Here is a 15,785-nt window from a genome sequence, read left to right as displayed (position 1 = left end):
CCATGCGAGCCAAAATACACATCGCCCTGGTGATTCACCGCTGCTGCTGCTGTAGCTGAGGAGAGGTGGGGAAAACCCTTTTTCCTAGGGGAAGGTAGGATGTTTGCAAGCACAGCTCACTCATTCCAGGAAGTTTTGTGTCCTGCATTTCCCCCCCAGGAAATGCAGGAGAGACACTTAGCAGAGGCTGTGCCAGCCTGTGGGAATGGCCCCTCACTGCACATGGAAGGGAACGAAGCACTTCTCCCTGCAGGCTTCCTGTGCCCTTTTCCTTTGCAAATGTGTTCGTAAATTGTGACCACATGTTGGCAGAGAGCTGGGAGCGCTGGACAGCTCAGTGAGAGCAGAAGCACCTCTTGCCACAGCTCAGGTATTTCCAGGCTAGAGCTGGTCCCAGAGCTGTGCACTGCACATGCGAGGTCATGCCACCCTTTTCCTGGCAGTCCTCAGTGCGAGGGGATTGGGGAGTGATGGCAGGAGCAGGGCTTTCCTGGACGGTGGGTGGGACACAGGGGGCTGTGATCAAGGTGCAGACAAAATGTGTGAGCATCATGAAAAGCAAACTGAATGGATTTACATTTATCCTAAAATCCTCGAGTGGGACATATCCTGCACAGATTTGTAGTAGCCATAGACTCTGCCCTCATGGACTTCGTTAGGATGCCATGCAGGCTTCACGTCTCCTTTTCTCTTTTTTCTCTTTTCTCTTTTCTCTTCTCTTTTCTCTTTTCTCTTTTCTCTTTTCTCTTTTCTTTTCTGTTCTGTTCTGTTCTGTTCTTTTTTCTATTCTTTTCTCCCTTTGACCTTACTCCAGACACCCAGCAATGGTTTTAGTGCTGGTACTTAGGGAGAAGATGGGGCACTGTACACGTTCCCACCTGTCCCAGGTGTGCTGTGCCATTCAGAGGCACAGGGCAGCTTTCCAGGGCAGACCCACCAGGCAGAGAGATTCATTTTGCCGTAAATGCTCCCCATTTGTGGCTCTTGTCCTGCCCGCACCGAGCAGGTCCAGGTGCTGGAAGCAGAGGCTGCTGCCTCCTGTGATGCGCTGCAGCCCCAGGGAGGGCTCCCCGCCACGTGCCACCTCCCCATCGCCTGCTGCTGGAGGGCCCCGGCGGCTCCCGTGGCGACAGGAGATGATGCCTGAGCTTCTCTAACACACCTGGGGGCTGCCAAAGCCTCCCCGCTCTCATGGGGCCGGGAGGGGCGGACCCCCCCTTGGAGCCCGGTCCCTTCTCGGCGCGCTGTCCCCAGCGGCGCGGCGGCCCCGTGGCCGTGCCGAGCGCGGCTGGCACCGGGCTGGCGGTGCCGGGGAAGGCTCCTCGGGCCTGCCAAGGCCAGATGGTGTTTGCGAGCGGCGCCAGGTCCCAGCTGAGCGCTGCCCGGCGAGACGCGCGGGAGCTGCCGCCGCAGCCGGCGCTGCCAAAGCCGCGGCATATGCTGCGCTCTGCCCTACACCTGCCCACGGGCAGCGCCGCGTGGCACCGCGAGGAGGAGGAGCGGCAGCCCCATCTGGAAGGAACTGAGCGGATAAAGAAGGGAGTAGAACCCGAAAAATGGGAATAATAAATAAAGCGGTGGTGCAAGGCGGGAGATGCAGCCGTGCCCGGTAAGGTCGTGGGGAGCAGCGGGCGAGGGCTGAGCAGCGCCCAGGGGGTGGCTGGACATGTCCCCTTTCACACAGAGCCCGTCCCCACCAGGATCCCCCTTGTCCTGTGCACAGCCCGGGGCCATCTGCCCAGCCGTGTCCCCACTAGCCCCAGCAAGAGCTTCTGGGAAACTGCTGAGGGATATTTAACTTCTCAGGAGCAAACCTCAAATGGTCGTGAGCACAATTGATGGGAGAATAGACTTTCTGCCTATTTTGAATTTACTTTGGTCAACTGTACTCACTCGGGGCTCAGTCTATAATTTATTGAAAAGAACCAGACTGGAAACCAGCTTCATACTGTGAGTAATTTCTAGCATCATGTAATCTATCACCACGAGACAGGGCACTTTGTTTCTCTGAAAAATTATTTTTATAGTTGGCTTAGGAACAACAACAATTATTATTATTAATATTAATAACTACTTGTGTAAGGCCTTTCATGCATGGTTTAGGAAGTGTTTTGCACATGAATCAATAGGTGTTGGTTGTATCTCATGGGAGGGGAAACTGAGGCACACATTTGGCCCCTGCCTTGCTCAGGCTGACCCTGGTGTGCAGCATCCTCACTCCCAAAATGCAGCTTGGACCACTGGCTGCTGCTGCCCTTTGTGTATTTAAAAAATAATTGAAGGTTTCCTTATGAAGGAGATAAGGAAATTACTTTCTTTAAAATTTGGGTCTACTTAGGTTGAAAAAATTATTGAGAATAGTCCAGAAAAAAATAGCCCCTGCCACATCCTGGTGGCTGGAGCTCATCCCCAGGGAGAGTGCAGAAACAAGCACAACATCTCAGCTCGGAAATAGTGACTCAAATGTTCCCTCCACATAGTATTAGTGTAGAAAATGTTAGGAGCCTTAGATTTCTCTCAGGCTGGCTCCCTGGTGTCTGGCCTGTGGCCACCAAAGCCCCACGGCTGTCGTCTTGAGTGCAAGGACATCTGCCTGGATGTGAAATCCAGGACCCTTCCTCACTGCAGTTGGTGCCAGGGCTGGGATCTGCAGGATGCCCATCCTTCACTCCGTGCTGCCAAGCTCACCATCCTGGATTATTAAATAACACGGTGACACTTTGCAGGGATCTCCCCAGTCTCACTTTCCAGAGTGGAAAAATGCCATTTCTGGGTAGAGAGCAGCAAAGAGCTGCTGCTGCAAACACACTGCACACTGAGGATGGGGAGAGAGCCCCCAGCTCAGCTCCTGGGGTGGACAGATGTGGATGGGAACACTTCAGCCTCTCTTGTCCCCTCTGCTGCTTAGGCCACCTCCAAACCAAACATGGTTGGTCTGGATACGAGTGCACTTAGAAAGTGAAACTACTCTAGGTGACAATTGCATTCTTCTGTGGAAATGATGTAAAGTTTCTATCCATACACCACTCAGGACACTGTTTCATCAGTAACAAGAGAGCTCTTCAGCTGACCTTTATCCCTGTCTCTTTCCACTTCTCGCTCTGTAGCAAGAATAATAATATTTAACATTTATGGAACGCTTTACATCTTCAAATTCCATTTCCAGGTATTACTAATGAAGGCTTGGGTTGCTCCTGTGAGGTGGTGGGGTATGGCACTGTTGACTTCTGCATTTGCCAGTGGAAAATTCAAGGCAGGAGAGGAAGCTGGGCAGGATCAGCACTGGATCCTGAATTTCCTGCCTGGCCCCAGGCAGCACCCCTTAGTGCCTCTCTGGAGACACCGTCTCTGGGCTTACTTACAAAAATCTTCTCCTCTAGCAAGAAAAGGGGTTAAAAAATATTAGAAAAAAATCCTCCCCCTCCCCCCCCCCTTTAGGAATTTTAGCTTTCTTTTGGTGTTTTTTTTCTTTATTTCTTTAATAAAATGAAAAATGTTTGGAGCAGAGACATGTTCCTTAATCCTGTACAGTGGTAATATAATCTTCATTTGTTCAGAGTCATCCAACCTGATTCATCCCCAAGCACTGAAGCTGATGTGCAAGCCATGCACGGTGATAAATCCACCCACCACATCAGTGTAGGTGCTCCCATTTAAAACACAGCAAGACAGCCCAGGGATGGCAGGAGGATACTCATTCCTACACCCAGGAGCATGCTGGACTGAAGCCTTTTCAGGAAATGGCCATTTCTGCTCAGTTTGCTGTGCCAAAGTCGGATTTTTAGGATTTCCCATGCAGGTACATGAGCCCCAGACACAGGTTGCCTGTGCTGTCCCTCTGTCCAGGATTTCTGGACATCAACAGTTACAGCAGGGTCATATGGCATCTCTGATAAATTCTTCGTTTCCACATGGAAAAGAACTCTGGGAAGCTGTGCTGGAGGAGCCCTGGTGGGTGGTGGTGGTGGTAGTAGTTAATTATCCAGGATCCCAGTGGGGCTGAGCTGTCACCAGCCCCACTAAGGCTGGAGGAGCAGGGCCCCGAGGAGGGCAGCGCCACAGCCCCGCTCACACGTAACGCCAGCCATCAGATGGAAAAGCAAAGTGTTTCCACTGCCAGACCCATCATCTCTGCTTGCAGAGTTAGTGAGAAGGACAGGCAGAAGCATGGGGAAAGCCAGGGTGCACATAACTTTTTTCCCCTCATTTTTCTCTGATTTCCCAGGACTTTCGAGGGTTCTGATCCATCGCGGGGTGAGGAAGCCAACAGATGGCACTGTGCTGTTTCTGGAGGAGCCCAGCCTTTTTGGAGGCCAGAGATGGGATGCCTGAATCAGCTGGAAAAGCCTTGAACTTCAGGGAAGTTTCTCCCCACGCAGAAGCACAAGCAAAGCCTCACCATGCAGAAAGCCCCATGGCCCTTCATCTGCCCTTGGCCCAAAGCGCTGTGCAAAGCAGGTATGTCTGCACAGAGCCATGGGACATTATCTGCTAACAGGAAAGAGGAGGCAGAACCACCCAGCAAACCAGGTCAGTGTTACTAAAGTTCAGATTCCCATCAGGGAACGCTTTTCTCCCTGCAGCCTCTGTGGCAGGCTCAGGCAGACCGGACCCCTCGGGGCTGTGCCAGTGCCCAGCTGAGGAAATCAGTTGTGGAGAGACGACGATTTTGGCAGGAGCTGCAGGGCTCCCCAGGAGGGCAGCTGGGTCAGCTGGTGGCCCTTATCTGGAGTAAGACTTTAGCCCTGGGGCCTCTGGCTGTTCAGCACCAGCAGAACAGAGGTGGGTGATCGGAGGGTTGGTTTCTGGCAATAAACCCCTGCCTGATTTTCCATCAGACCTCCCCTGTGCAAGAGTGCTCTTTATTTCATACATCCTGAGGTTTGTGCTTGCTGCTCCAGGAGCAGAGACATGTTCATGGCTCCAGCCATAGGTTTGTGCCATGCAGCAGCATTGGGCAGGTGGTTTAGGGTGAGTTATCCCCACCACTCAAAATGTGCCTGCCTTCCAAGCTGAATCTCTAATTTGTTTCCAGGCCAGTGTTGTGGAGTCCTGTGGAGCCATTCTGCAGTGTTCCCAGTCCCACCTGGTAGGTACCACTGGTATCACTGATACCTTGGTCTTCCTTGATTCCAGCTCCCTAAAGAGCTCTAAGCAATGAGGTAAGGCCCCTGTACTGGCATCGTTTCCTCCACTGAACAGCAAATACCAGGGATGGGGATGGGGAAGTCGGGCCCCAAACCCAGGACTGGGAGCTGCTCTTACCTGGGAGCTCCATCTGAGCAGGTGTCAAGGTGGCATAAGCTCAGAATGGCCTGATTTTCGTGCCCTAAGCCACCAGACCTGTCCCAGTGAGCGGGGCCAGCACTGAGCATGACCACAGCTCCTCACCCTGCTGAGCCATCTCTCTGCCTCTCGTTGCTACAATTTGCTGTTCTCTTTTTCCCTCCCTCCCTCCCTCCCTCTTTTGAAACCCCTCTCCAGGTCCAATCCAGCAGAGGTATGCAGCGTTTGCTACCAGGTCCTGAGCATCTCCCAGAGCCACTGTGCACCCTCTGAGGACATGCTCGGTGTCATAGCTGCTCCCGCCCGGCCCTGCACCCCTGACCCCGCTGCCATTCAGTGCCACCTTTCAAATCACTCGAGTCAAATCAGGGTAAGTAGTTATATCAGGCTGACCCCTGCCTTGTCAATCTTTACATCATTCAAAGGCAATTTAGCCTATTCATTTATAACGAGAAGCTATTGATTGAATAATCTCTGTTATTAGTGTATGGGTAGAACTTGTTCTTTGTTGTATTTTAATATTGGGTGTGTTGGTAGCTTAAACCTGCTTCTGCTGTGCCCTGCTGTAACTGCCACTGCAATTACAGTAAAGAGCACGAGCAGATACTTGATTAAGCCTTGCAGAGATTATTACAAGGCAAGGCCTCGTTCTGAATGCACATATATCAGAAGAAATAGCATAAAAAAGCGTGCACGTGTGAATTCCTAGAATCTGCAAGCACAATTTATCCTTGCAGGTCAATAGCTCATATTGTCTGCTCTGCCAAATTGTTCAAACATATACAATGCTCTCAAAACATTGCTTAATTAGATTCTAGAGAACATTGACACACAAACAAAAGATATTAATATCAAGGATTTCAGCATCAAATGTAGTTTACACAGATCAAAGAACATTTTTGTTGCAAAGAGGTTATGGATGTGACAGGTTGTTACTCCACAAGTGCAGAATATGACAAGAGGGGGAAGCAGTGATCAGAGAGCAGAGCACAAAGAGGAACGAGTACAGACTTGTGAGGGACATGGGCAAGATAAAGCTGCAGAAACAGAGGAAAAAGGAAGATTATTGGAGAGGCAGGGGAAACATCTTACAGAAAAGAGTGACAATACACCCTAAAATGGACATGGAGCTTTTGGAGGGTGTAGGGTTGTGAATTGCTGGGGTAGAATGAGACTTGTGCCCTTTCACAGGGATGACATCTTAAGAGCAAGATCCAAAACTTGAAAACATTTGTGGGAAAAATCTGCTGTGAAATTAATGGCTAAGGTCTGAATGGAGACTTGGTCCTTGGCTGGGAGCCTTTTGTGGCTTGGTTGGTTGATGTGGTCTGTGTTGCTGAAACTGGGATGCAGCGGTGAAGGGGTGAAGGAAGGGGGTGTGGAGATGAGCTGGAAGAGTAGGGGCAGGTCAGAGCCAGAGGTGGGCTGTCAAATGTGCAGTCCTAGCCAGGACTTGAATCTTGGGGGCAATGAGATTGGAAAGGGGACAAATATAGCTAACAATTGTCTGTCCTGAGTTTCACAAATGCTGCTTAGAACAAGTGACGTATCTGCATATGGGGGAGACAGATGGTTTACTCGGGATGTGGATGTCCTGATGCCACCACCTTGGAACAGCTACATGGGCTGGGAGCATCTTGCTGGAGCCTCAGTGATCCTGGGATAAGCAGGACTGCCCCAAACCTGCAGCCTGAGCTGGGGAAATATTCAGTCTGGTCAACAGGTCTGAATTCAGGTCATCCACAGAAAATTACTCTCTGGCGGCTACCTGGAACAGAAGCAAGAAGCTGGAAAGAAAATATTGGAAATGGATGTAAGGGTAGGCACAAAGTAGCAGGCCAGGAAAACAAGCAAACAGCTAAAAGAGCAAGCCAAGGGAAGTCAATAAAATTGACTTAAAATACATATGAATGAAAAAAATTAATAAGCCGAAGCTGTATTTAATGTCAATATTGTTGTAGTAGTCTGAGGAATCATGAATAAATAAAAGCAGATGGTGGATTGATCATCCAACACCAAGAAAGGCACTTGTGAAGAATATTTTCTTCTCAAGGCAGACAGACTCATATGTGCGTGTCTCCTTTGCTTTAATGGGAGTCATGTTTGCAAACTCCTGTGTATTAGGAAACAGGTAAACCCCAGTGGTTAAGGCTTGTTTTGACACAATTATTTCCCTTTTCTCCTGGAAAGTATTAACTTCTGCTTCGAAAGAGTTCCACATGCATATTACTCTGTATATCACAGCAACCTGCCAAATTCTTCAAATTATTCAAAAATAGGCTGACAAATCAAGGACTGGCATTTTAAAGTGAGGGTAGTTTGCAGCATTATTGAAGAGCACCCTCTCCCTTCAGCTTTTCCCAAGGAGCACTAAAACCAAACTGTCCCTGCTCGTTCTGACATGGGAAGGATTGCTCTTATTTCAAATTCTGGCTGAAAGGCTGGGACCTGCACCTCATTCCTGAGAGATGCTGAGGGCTCTCAGAGCCAAGCACACCAAAGAAGCTCAGCTCCCTGCCTAGCTTTTCATCTGTTGATTTTTCCCCGTGGATAGTGCATTGCAATATCCTATTTCAAAAATTGGGAAGAGGGGGAACTGCATCACATTGAGCTCCTGGCACGGAGGACTTGCTATTAGGCTCTATTGCAGGAGATTGTTTAAGCATGCACTTCCTGAAAAACCTTTTTTTTATTGGGCTGTTTCATTAGAAAGGTCCTTAGTTACACTGCAGATGCAGAGAGCAAGGAATTTGTCTGTCTCTCTATCACTAGTCCTCAGTGCCATGGCATGTAGCCCGCAGAGACTGAAATAACATCCTTAATGTCCCTGTGAAAATGCATTATTTGTCTTAAAAATGTAACTCCTGCATGAGAGTAAGAAAGAAGTGGCCAGGTACAAAGTAGTCAGTACGCTCAACGATGCAGATTTTTATTCCAACTTTATTTCTACTCATCAACAGGGAACACAACAACTTTATATTTTTTCTCATAGTTCTGAACTTACTGCTGTGCCCAAGCGTGGCATGGACGAGGAGCAGTGGTGGAGTCACCATCCCTGGAGATAATTAAAACGTGTAGATGTGGCACTTGGAGATGTGGTTTACTGGTGGCCTTGGCAGTGCTAAATTAATGGTTGGATTTGATGATCTTAAAGGTCCTTTCCCACCCAAATTATTCTTTGATTCTATGAAATAAAATGCTGCTAAGTGTTGGCTGCTCATGGATGTGAGCACCCTGAGCACCAGCAGTGTAGGGACAGGAGACTCTTGTGTTGAATTCACAGGTAAGGCGATCCAGTCTTCCAGTGGAAAAGATGGACCAGACCCTTGTGACAAGATGCAAACACACAAGGCAGGTAAGGAATGGTGCTGACTGCCAGGCAGAGGTGGAAAAGGCTGAAAGGAGATTTGGCTTAGGTTTAGGAAATCCTGAAGGCAGTGGATAATCTGGACACAGAGCAGTCGTTCACCAAATCCTGTAAATACAAGAACAAGAGGCACTCAATTGAAAACAGTAAGAGATTAGGTTTGAGATAGATAAAAGAGCTCTTCTGGACACGGCAGGTAATGAACTTTGGGAACTTACTGCCACAGGAGGAAAAGGGGATTAGACAAACTCATGGAAACAGCTTTATAAGTAGCAGCTAAAATCCCTGGCCTGGGATGCGCCCTCCAGCATCTCTGCCAAGACAGCTCAGGGAGCACGAGGGAAGTGCAAAGCAGCAAGGGTAGCACACTTTTCTGAAACACCATCTCCTGCTGTGCCCATCAGAGACAGTGTGCCAGGCTGGACATCCCTCTGGATGGAGCCAGCCAGGGCATCCCATGCACCGAGCTCTCTGGCACAAGCATTTCTGCTGCAGCGCGTGCGTGGTGGCGGCACAGGGCTGGCGCAGTCCCCATGGCACGCGTGCAAGGCCATCGCCCTGCAGCTTCTTCTGCACCCTGGGGTGAGTGGCACAGCTGCTGGGGTGGTGCTTGCCCCCCATGCTCGGTGCAGGGGCTCTGCTGCTTCCCTGCTTCCCATCCTTGCTGTGCTGTTCTGAGCCCCAGCCACGGCAGCTGCCCAGAGAGCACCTCGCCGCTACAGCGTAAGACGCATGGATCAATTAACTCAGTTGCTGGGTTTTGCTTTTGAATCAATTAACTGGAACTGAAATTAACTAAAAATATCCTTGGCTTATTAACAGACTGAACTAATTGCAATAAAAGGTGGAGGAAAAAAAGGGGAAACACGGAGATGTTATTTGTCACAGCGAATCTCAGCCTTCATCTTGATTGCAAATATTCCTCATTTACTGGGCGGACTAATGACTCTGCAACCTCCAAATGGGTTGTGTCATCCCACGATGAGGCAGCTGTGTTTCCCACCATCTCCAGCACATCCCAGCTGTGCAGGGCTGGGATGGGGCCTGTCCAAGACCCACTCTTGTATCCACCAAGCCTCCTGTCCCGGCTGCTTCGTGGGGCCTGGCAGTGTGCAGCCCTCTTTGTCTTGCGTTCCTTCCCTTTGTTTCTGCCTTCAGTTCTTTGTTTGCCTGTTTTATCCTCTTTTTTTTTTATTTGCATCCATCATTTCTCTGTTGGATGCACCATTCTCTTTCCTTCTTCACACGTGCCTCCAGAGATTTCCATCCATTCCCCCCAGCCCTTCCTTTCTCCCCATTTCCACCATCCTCTTCCCCTTTCCTCTGTCCACAGCACTATCCTGCTCCTTCCCTCTGTCTTCCCAGCTGCAATTAGAGCTAATCAGATACCTGAGCAGCTCTGCAAAGCTATTAGTGGCTCCTCGATCATCCCAGGGGGAGGTGAGCAGAGCTGGACAATTAGGCTTTTCCACGCAGCCCCCAGTCTGATAAACACAATAACCAACGTGGGGCCATGGGCACATCTCTGCCACTGGCCCAGCGAACACCCCTGGCCACGCTGGGAGTCCCATGGTGGGATCCAGCAGGGAGGGTCCTCCTGGGGACCACACCTGGCCACCCTCCTCCTTCCCCTGTGCGTGCCCTTGCTCCGGATCACCCCATCTGAGGAGCTTGGGGGGTGCTTTTGGTGGGAGCAGAGCCTCTGTGGCAGGGTCGATGTGCGGGGTTTGTTGCAGAGAATTTCCCCGCTCGCTCCGCAGCCCAGCGCACCCCTCCTGCTGCTGGATCTATGAGCTGTGTGTGTGTTTTGTAATTAAGCAGTTAATTGCACTGGAGTTCTTGATTAGCTTTGGGGGATGGTAATGCTCTAGCAGGATGAGATGTTGTGTACAGTTCAGAATCATTTACAGAAATTGGAGCTAATTTTGCTGTCTGTGCTTATTACTGCATTAATTTAATTTGGGTTGCTTTTAGCTCATTAACACATCTAATTAATTCGTTGACATCACTATTAAGATGTCTCTTTGAAATTGGCATCTCCAGATAATCAGGATGGAAGAGGCTGACAGATCAGGCGCGAAGCTGACTGGGAAAATGGGGAAGAAAAAAAAAAAGGACGACTAATGAATTTTCCATCAGAATCGCACGGTTTGTCAGAGTTGGTATCAGGGAGGCAGAGACAGAGCTGGTGAGACAGAGAAAGAGCGTGAGAGAGACAGCAGTGGTAAAGAGAGACTTTCTTTCAAAAATACTGTATTTGTTAGGAGAGCAAGCAAGACGTGGGAGAGGACAATAAATATTCTTTAGTGAATCGACATCAAGGCTGAATATTTCTTAGTTAATTTTCCTCTCTCGCTGGTTTTCCATTGCAGCCTTTTGGCTGTTTTCATTTTTTTTCTGCACCATAAATGACTTTGTTCTCCCGGTGCTGGGGGCTTTGATGGCCCAATTGGGCTGGGGACTGTGGGTTGTCCCTCCTGCCACCACAGGTCCTGCTCTGCCAGGGACAGGGGGAGGCTGCAGGGATGGGAGACCCTCTGTGCCCTGCACTGCGGAGAGTGCAGGGGTCAGGGGATGGATGGACAATTGCAAGCAATTAAATTACAGTGGTTTAATGAGTTTGCACATATCAGCAAAGCCTCCCTGTCTGGCTGTGTGCTGGCCTGGCTGCATTTGTGAAATAAAACAGCTTAGCTTAAGCCTGCCCTCACAGTGTTTGTAGCAGAAGAGAAATGTGGGTTTGGAGGAGTGCTTGTGGCTTGCTGGATTGGGAGGGAAGTCCCAGGAAGACTTTCCCAGGAGCTGCTGGTCCCAGACGTGGGCAGGAGCCCCACGGCAGAGGTGGCTGTGAGGCACCCAGACAGCCCACCTGCCACCCTGCTAAAAACACCCTTTGTGACATTCGCAGGTGACATTGAACTGGGAGCCTGGGACACCACTGGAGCCTGGAGAATCAGCTGCACATGGGCAAATGTGAGTAAATCCAGCGAGAGGAGGCTGGTAGCAAGGAGGCAATTAACACCTTCCCCGGGCAAGAGCTGGTGCCCTTGTCCAGGGCATAAACTCATGGCCCCTTTTTGGGTACAGCTGTGAAGATGGTGAAGGTGCCCTGAAACTGGATGGTGGCAGAGCTCAGGGAATGTCACTGGCAGGGTTGGAGTTAGGTGGGCTGCAACAGACCAGGGAGAGAAGAGCTGACACTGATCTTGCTCCCTGACAAAGGCTGATAAAGATGTGCTTAAAATGACCCAGAAGAGCTGCTTTTCTAGGTCCAGGACATTAATTTGGAGGGTTGAGGTGCAAGGGAAGCATTTGCAGGGCACAGCTGGCTAAAGGCACACAAGGAGGAAGGTGGGCATTGTACAGAGGGCAGAAATAAAACCAGAAAGGAACAGGGGGCTTTGGGGCAAGAGACTTGGGGAGTCCTGGTATTAGAAATATTTATTCAGAGGTGAGGCAACACTTGAGGAGCAGATGGGGAAACACCACACAGGGACCTTTTCCTTTCTCTTTAGCCCCTCTGATGTCCAACTCTGCAAGGCACTGAGCCTTCAGGCACATCCCTCAGCACACAGCCAAGCTCTTCAGCCTAATGGGTTTTCACTGTTCTCATGTTATTTCCCTCTTTCCCTCAGATTTGCCCAGAAGAGCCTGGTCAATGTGGTGGAGAGCTGGAAGCCTGAGTGTGGCCATGCTGCCTTAGCAGGAAACTCTCCTCTCCTCCAGCTCCAGACACACTGTCCCAAAACCATGAGGTCCTGGACACAAAGGGAGGAGGAAACAGACACAGATTTGTCCTGAGGTAGATTATGGTTTTCTCCCGCAGATAATCTCCGTCCAACTGCAGAATTCACAACCTGTTTCACATTCCTTCTGACAGGTGGGATAGAAACAGCTGAAAAAGCCCCAAACCCACTTCACCCATGATTTCAGCCTTTTTGGGTTCACAGAACCCACAGGTTTTCACAGTGCATGTGCAGACCTCTCCACATAATTACAGTTTGTGCTGACTGACAGCAAACCAGCTTTCCTCGGTTACCTTCCACAACTCCTGATGGTTCCCTCTGGAATCTGTGGGCAAACACATTGAAACCACCAATCCAGTTAACCCAGCACACGCCAGTCAGCGTGCTTGTTTCTGGAAGCATTTTCAGTGGAGTTGGTAACATTATCTGGGCTACAAACATTATGTTTCCTTCCCACCATCTCTGTGGCTCTCCCGAGGGAGGTGCAATGTGGATGGAGGCAATAGAAGGAGCATTTTCACTGGGAGTAGCCGTCCTGCAGAAAGACTTTTGAAAAATGGCTTCAAACTAATTGATTTTAAAAGAGAAGAAAATCTCAAGTTGCAGTAGAAAGGCTGTTGTGGAGGGAGAGGATGATTGTAAGGGGTCTGTGCATGGCACTTGATTCCATGGGAGGACCTTGAAGGCTCTGAGGTCAACGTGCTGCCCAGTTTGCTGAACCCAGGCAGAGCAGCCCCGTGCCCCTCACTCCAGGGACAGCCCTGTCCTCATCAGATTCATTGTCTGTGTGCCCTCTCAGGCTGGAAAAGCCAAATGGAGGAAGCAATTTCTGCCTTGCAGCAATTACCATCCTTGCTCAGAGTGAGAGGCTGGGGAATATCACAGGCAGGATGGATGGGCCCTGGGAGAGGAGGCTTCAAGGTCCCTTCAGGCAGGGTCTAGGTGACAGTGAGGGGTTGCAGAGATGAAATCTCCTTCATTTCTTGCTTTGCTTTGCCAGACCTCACTCGGGAGAAGCTGGTGGTATAAGGAAGTGAAGAGGAGCCAAGACCATCCCGTTGCAGAGACAAAGGCAGCTGAGCTCTGTGCTGTGCACTTGAGAATGGGTACAGGGAGGCTGTGCCCTTTGACCAGGGATGTCAGCCTAGGAAACACACGCTATGCAGGCATCTGCCTGGTTTTCAAAGGTACCAAACCAGACTGGGGCAAATTATAAATCAAGGAGACTGGTTTTAAGAGCCTCTTTTCTGGCAGTCGTGCTTTGCCCCCTCTGCCATCGAGCTGAAACACCCGGGCCAGTGATATCACAGGTGCTGTTATCTGTTCTCCTTCCTAAATGAAAATCAAATCCTCTTTCAGCCCACCCCAAAAGAAAGAAGCCCAGTATCACACTGAAAAGCCACAGGAGTGGCATTGGCTTCCTCGGATTCCTTGTCCAACAGCAGTGCTAAAACGGAGCATGTTTGTAAGTCTCTTCCCTCTGTGATTTGGGAGGGAAAAACCCCACAAGTATCCCCACACTCCCGGTCTAAAAATGAACCTGAGCAGGTCTGGTCTTTCCCTCCTGCATCACAAGGCTCCCTGTGAGCAGCACAGGGTGATTTACTCCAATGCCGAGCTGCAGCTCCCACCTGGGGAGGAGAAGTTTGCTCCAATTCCTATTCAATTTCATTCAAGGGAAGAGAATATTAGAAACTCCACTCTTTAGCACTTCATTAAACACTTTAGTTTAATAGCATCCTCCAGGGAATCCCAATCTGGACCACGTGAGCCAGGAGTAAACAGCTGCATCAATTAACCCCATAATCTCAAGGGTGCTATTAGAAGGTGAGATACCCTTAGAAAGTGCATATGCCTGCAATTAGGCTTAAAATACTTAAGTGTCGATAGCCTTAGTTATTTGTGCTCTCTGCTATTGATCTTGCTTATGTTTTCCCCACTAAACAGTCTTTCTTACTTCATCAATAAATTAACTGCTGTTTAGATTTATCCACTTTTTCTATTAAGTGATGCAAACTCCTGAGCTCCTGGCCAGGCTCTGTCTGAGAGGAGGGTCTCCAACCCTTTTCACTGGCAGCTCCATCTTGCTTTTGTTTCAGCAGCTGGGGAAAGCAGCAGTGGGAAAAGAAATGCAGGAGCTTTTGGCTTGGGTTGACCATTAACAAAGCTCAGGCAAGGAAAAGGAGGCATTTTGTCTGGGTTTGCTATTTTATGTGTTTGTTAAACCAGATTTGGAGGAGACCTTAGAGAAGGCCATCTTTCCACACTATGAACATAACATAAATGTTTGAGTTTCTGCCACACAGGGATTTGGGGAAGGGACAGTGTCTACAAGACCACGCAGAAGATGCTTTTCCTGGCTTTTCTTCACAGTAAAAAGCTTTGGGAAGGGCTTTAAATCATCTAAAATGGCAACCAACCAGACAGGGAGCCTGTTCTTTTCCCTCATACTTTCCATCAGCTTCATAACTGATTGCAGCCTCTTCCTTCAGATCATTTGGCCCCAAAACAGGTGCATGCATAGAATGTGACTGTGCTGCGTTGCTGGCTGGAAGCTGGGACCACTCTGGGATATTCAGGTGTTCCAGAAAGGTGTGAAACAGCAGAGAGACCTTTCTGCAGAGCGGGTTGAGAAGGGGGCTTGAGGAAGAGGAAAGTTTTATGATTGTTTCTTTTTGTAGCTTGACTGTTTAAGTCCTAATTCTTACTCATCTGGGTGTGGACCAAGGCTGGGGTCCTGCTGCAGGGGAAGTGCTGTGCTGAGGCTTGAGCATACGGAATGAAGCAGCAGCTTTTGCCAAAGGCTGGTGGCATCATGTCCTGAAAATATCTACTGTCCTTTTCATTCTGTAAGTTCTTCAAGTGACTTTTCTCGTTTTCAACATATCCCTTGAAGGCCTGGTGTCTTTCTGTAAGGAAATTGTGACACTCAGGGACATGGTTTATTCATGAAGTTGGAATTGCTGGGTTAACGGTTAGACTCTGTGATTTTTTCCAACCTAAATGATTCTATGATTATTTTCATGGTCAATTTTTTTTCCTTTGGTCATCCTGACTTTTTTGTGCTATGCTTAATGAATGTTGTGCTGTTTCACGAGGAGCATGCCTGAAAAAAGGGAAAACTCAGGGCATTTAAAAGAACAGTCATTCAGATAGTTCACATTGTTTAGTTTGCTGTTCCCTGCCCATCTGGTGTGTACCAGTGCATGCAGAATTTTATTTTTACCCAGGCATTCCTGACTGGAGGGAGGCCGGCAGGCCCTTGTTGTTGCAATTAAACCGTGTGCTACTTTCCATAACTCATTAGCCATTTAGTTTCTGGATTAATTCAATGTGCAAATAATGTCACAAATTGAATATTAGTAGACTTCTATTGAGGATTAAGA

The 15,785-nt window shown here is 49.2% G+C and overlaps 1 long non-coding RNA gene across 3 annotated transcripts in view; it reads left to right on the top strand.

Moving 5' to 3' along the window:
• Nucleotides 1-1,339: 1,339 nt before the first annotated feature.
• LOC121669079 overlaps nt 1,340-15,785 on the top strand; it is a 28,446-nt gene continuing 14,000 nt past the window's right edge. For 2 of the 3 annotated variants that reach the window (XR_006017608.1, XR_006017609.1), the window contains exons 1-9: nt 1,340-1,609; nt 4,226-4,458; nt 5,036-5,089; nt 5,485-5,656; nt 8,570-8,641; nt 11,562-11,626; nt 12,289-12,455; nt 13,400-13,586; nt 15,081-15,248. This is a non-coding gene — a long non-coding RNA (uncharacterized LOC121669079). The remainder of the gene's footprint in view (nt 1,610-4,225; nt 4,459-5,035; nt 5,090-5,484; nt 5,657-8,569; nt 8,642-11,561; nt 11,627-12,288; nt 12,456-13,399; nt 13,587-15,080; nt 15,249-15,785) is intronic. The other variant, XR_006017610.1, reaches the window with a different exon arrangement.

This window comes from Corvus kubaryi, unplaced genomic scaffold, assembly GCF_017639235.1.
Source record: "Corvus kubaryi isolate FWS band 111438036 unplaced genomic scaffold, C.kubaryi_AGA036_p1.0 37387, whole genome shotgun sequence".
NCBI classification, from domain to species: Eukaryota; Metazoa; Chordata; class Aves; order Passeriformes; family Corvidae; genus Corvus; species Corvus kubaryi.
Note: the sequence above shows the minus strand (reverse complement) of the source record. Positions and strands in the feature narration are given on the sequence as shown.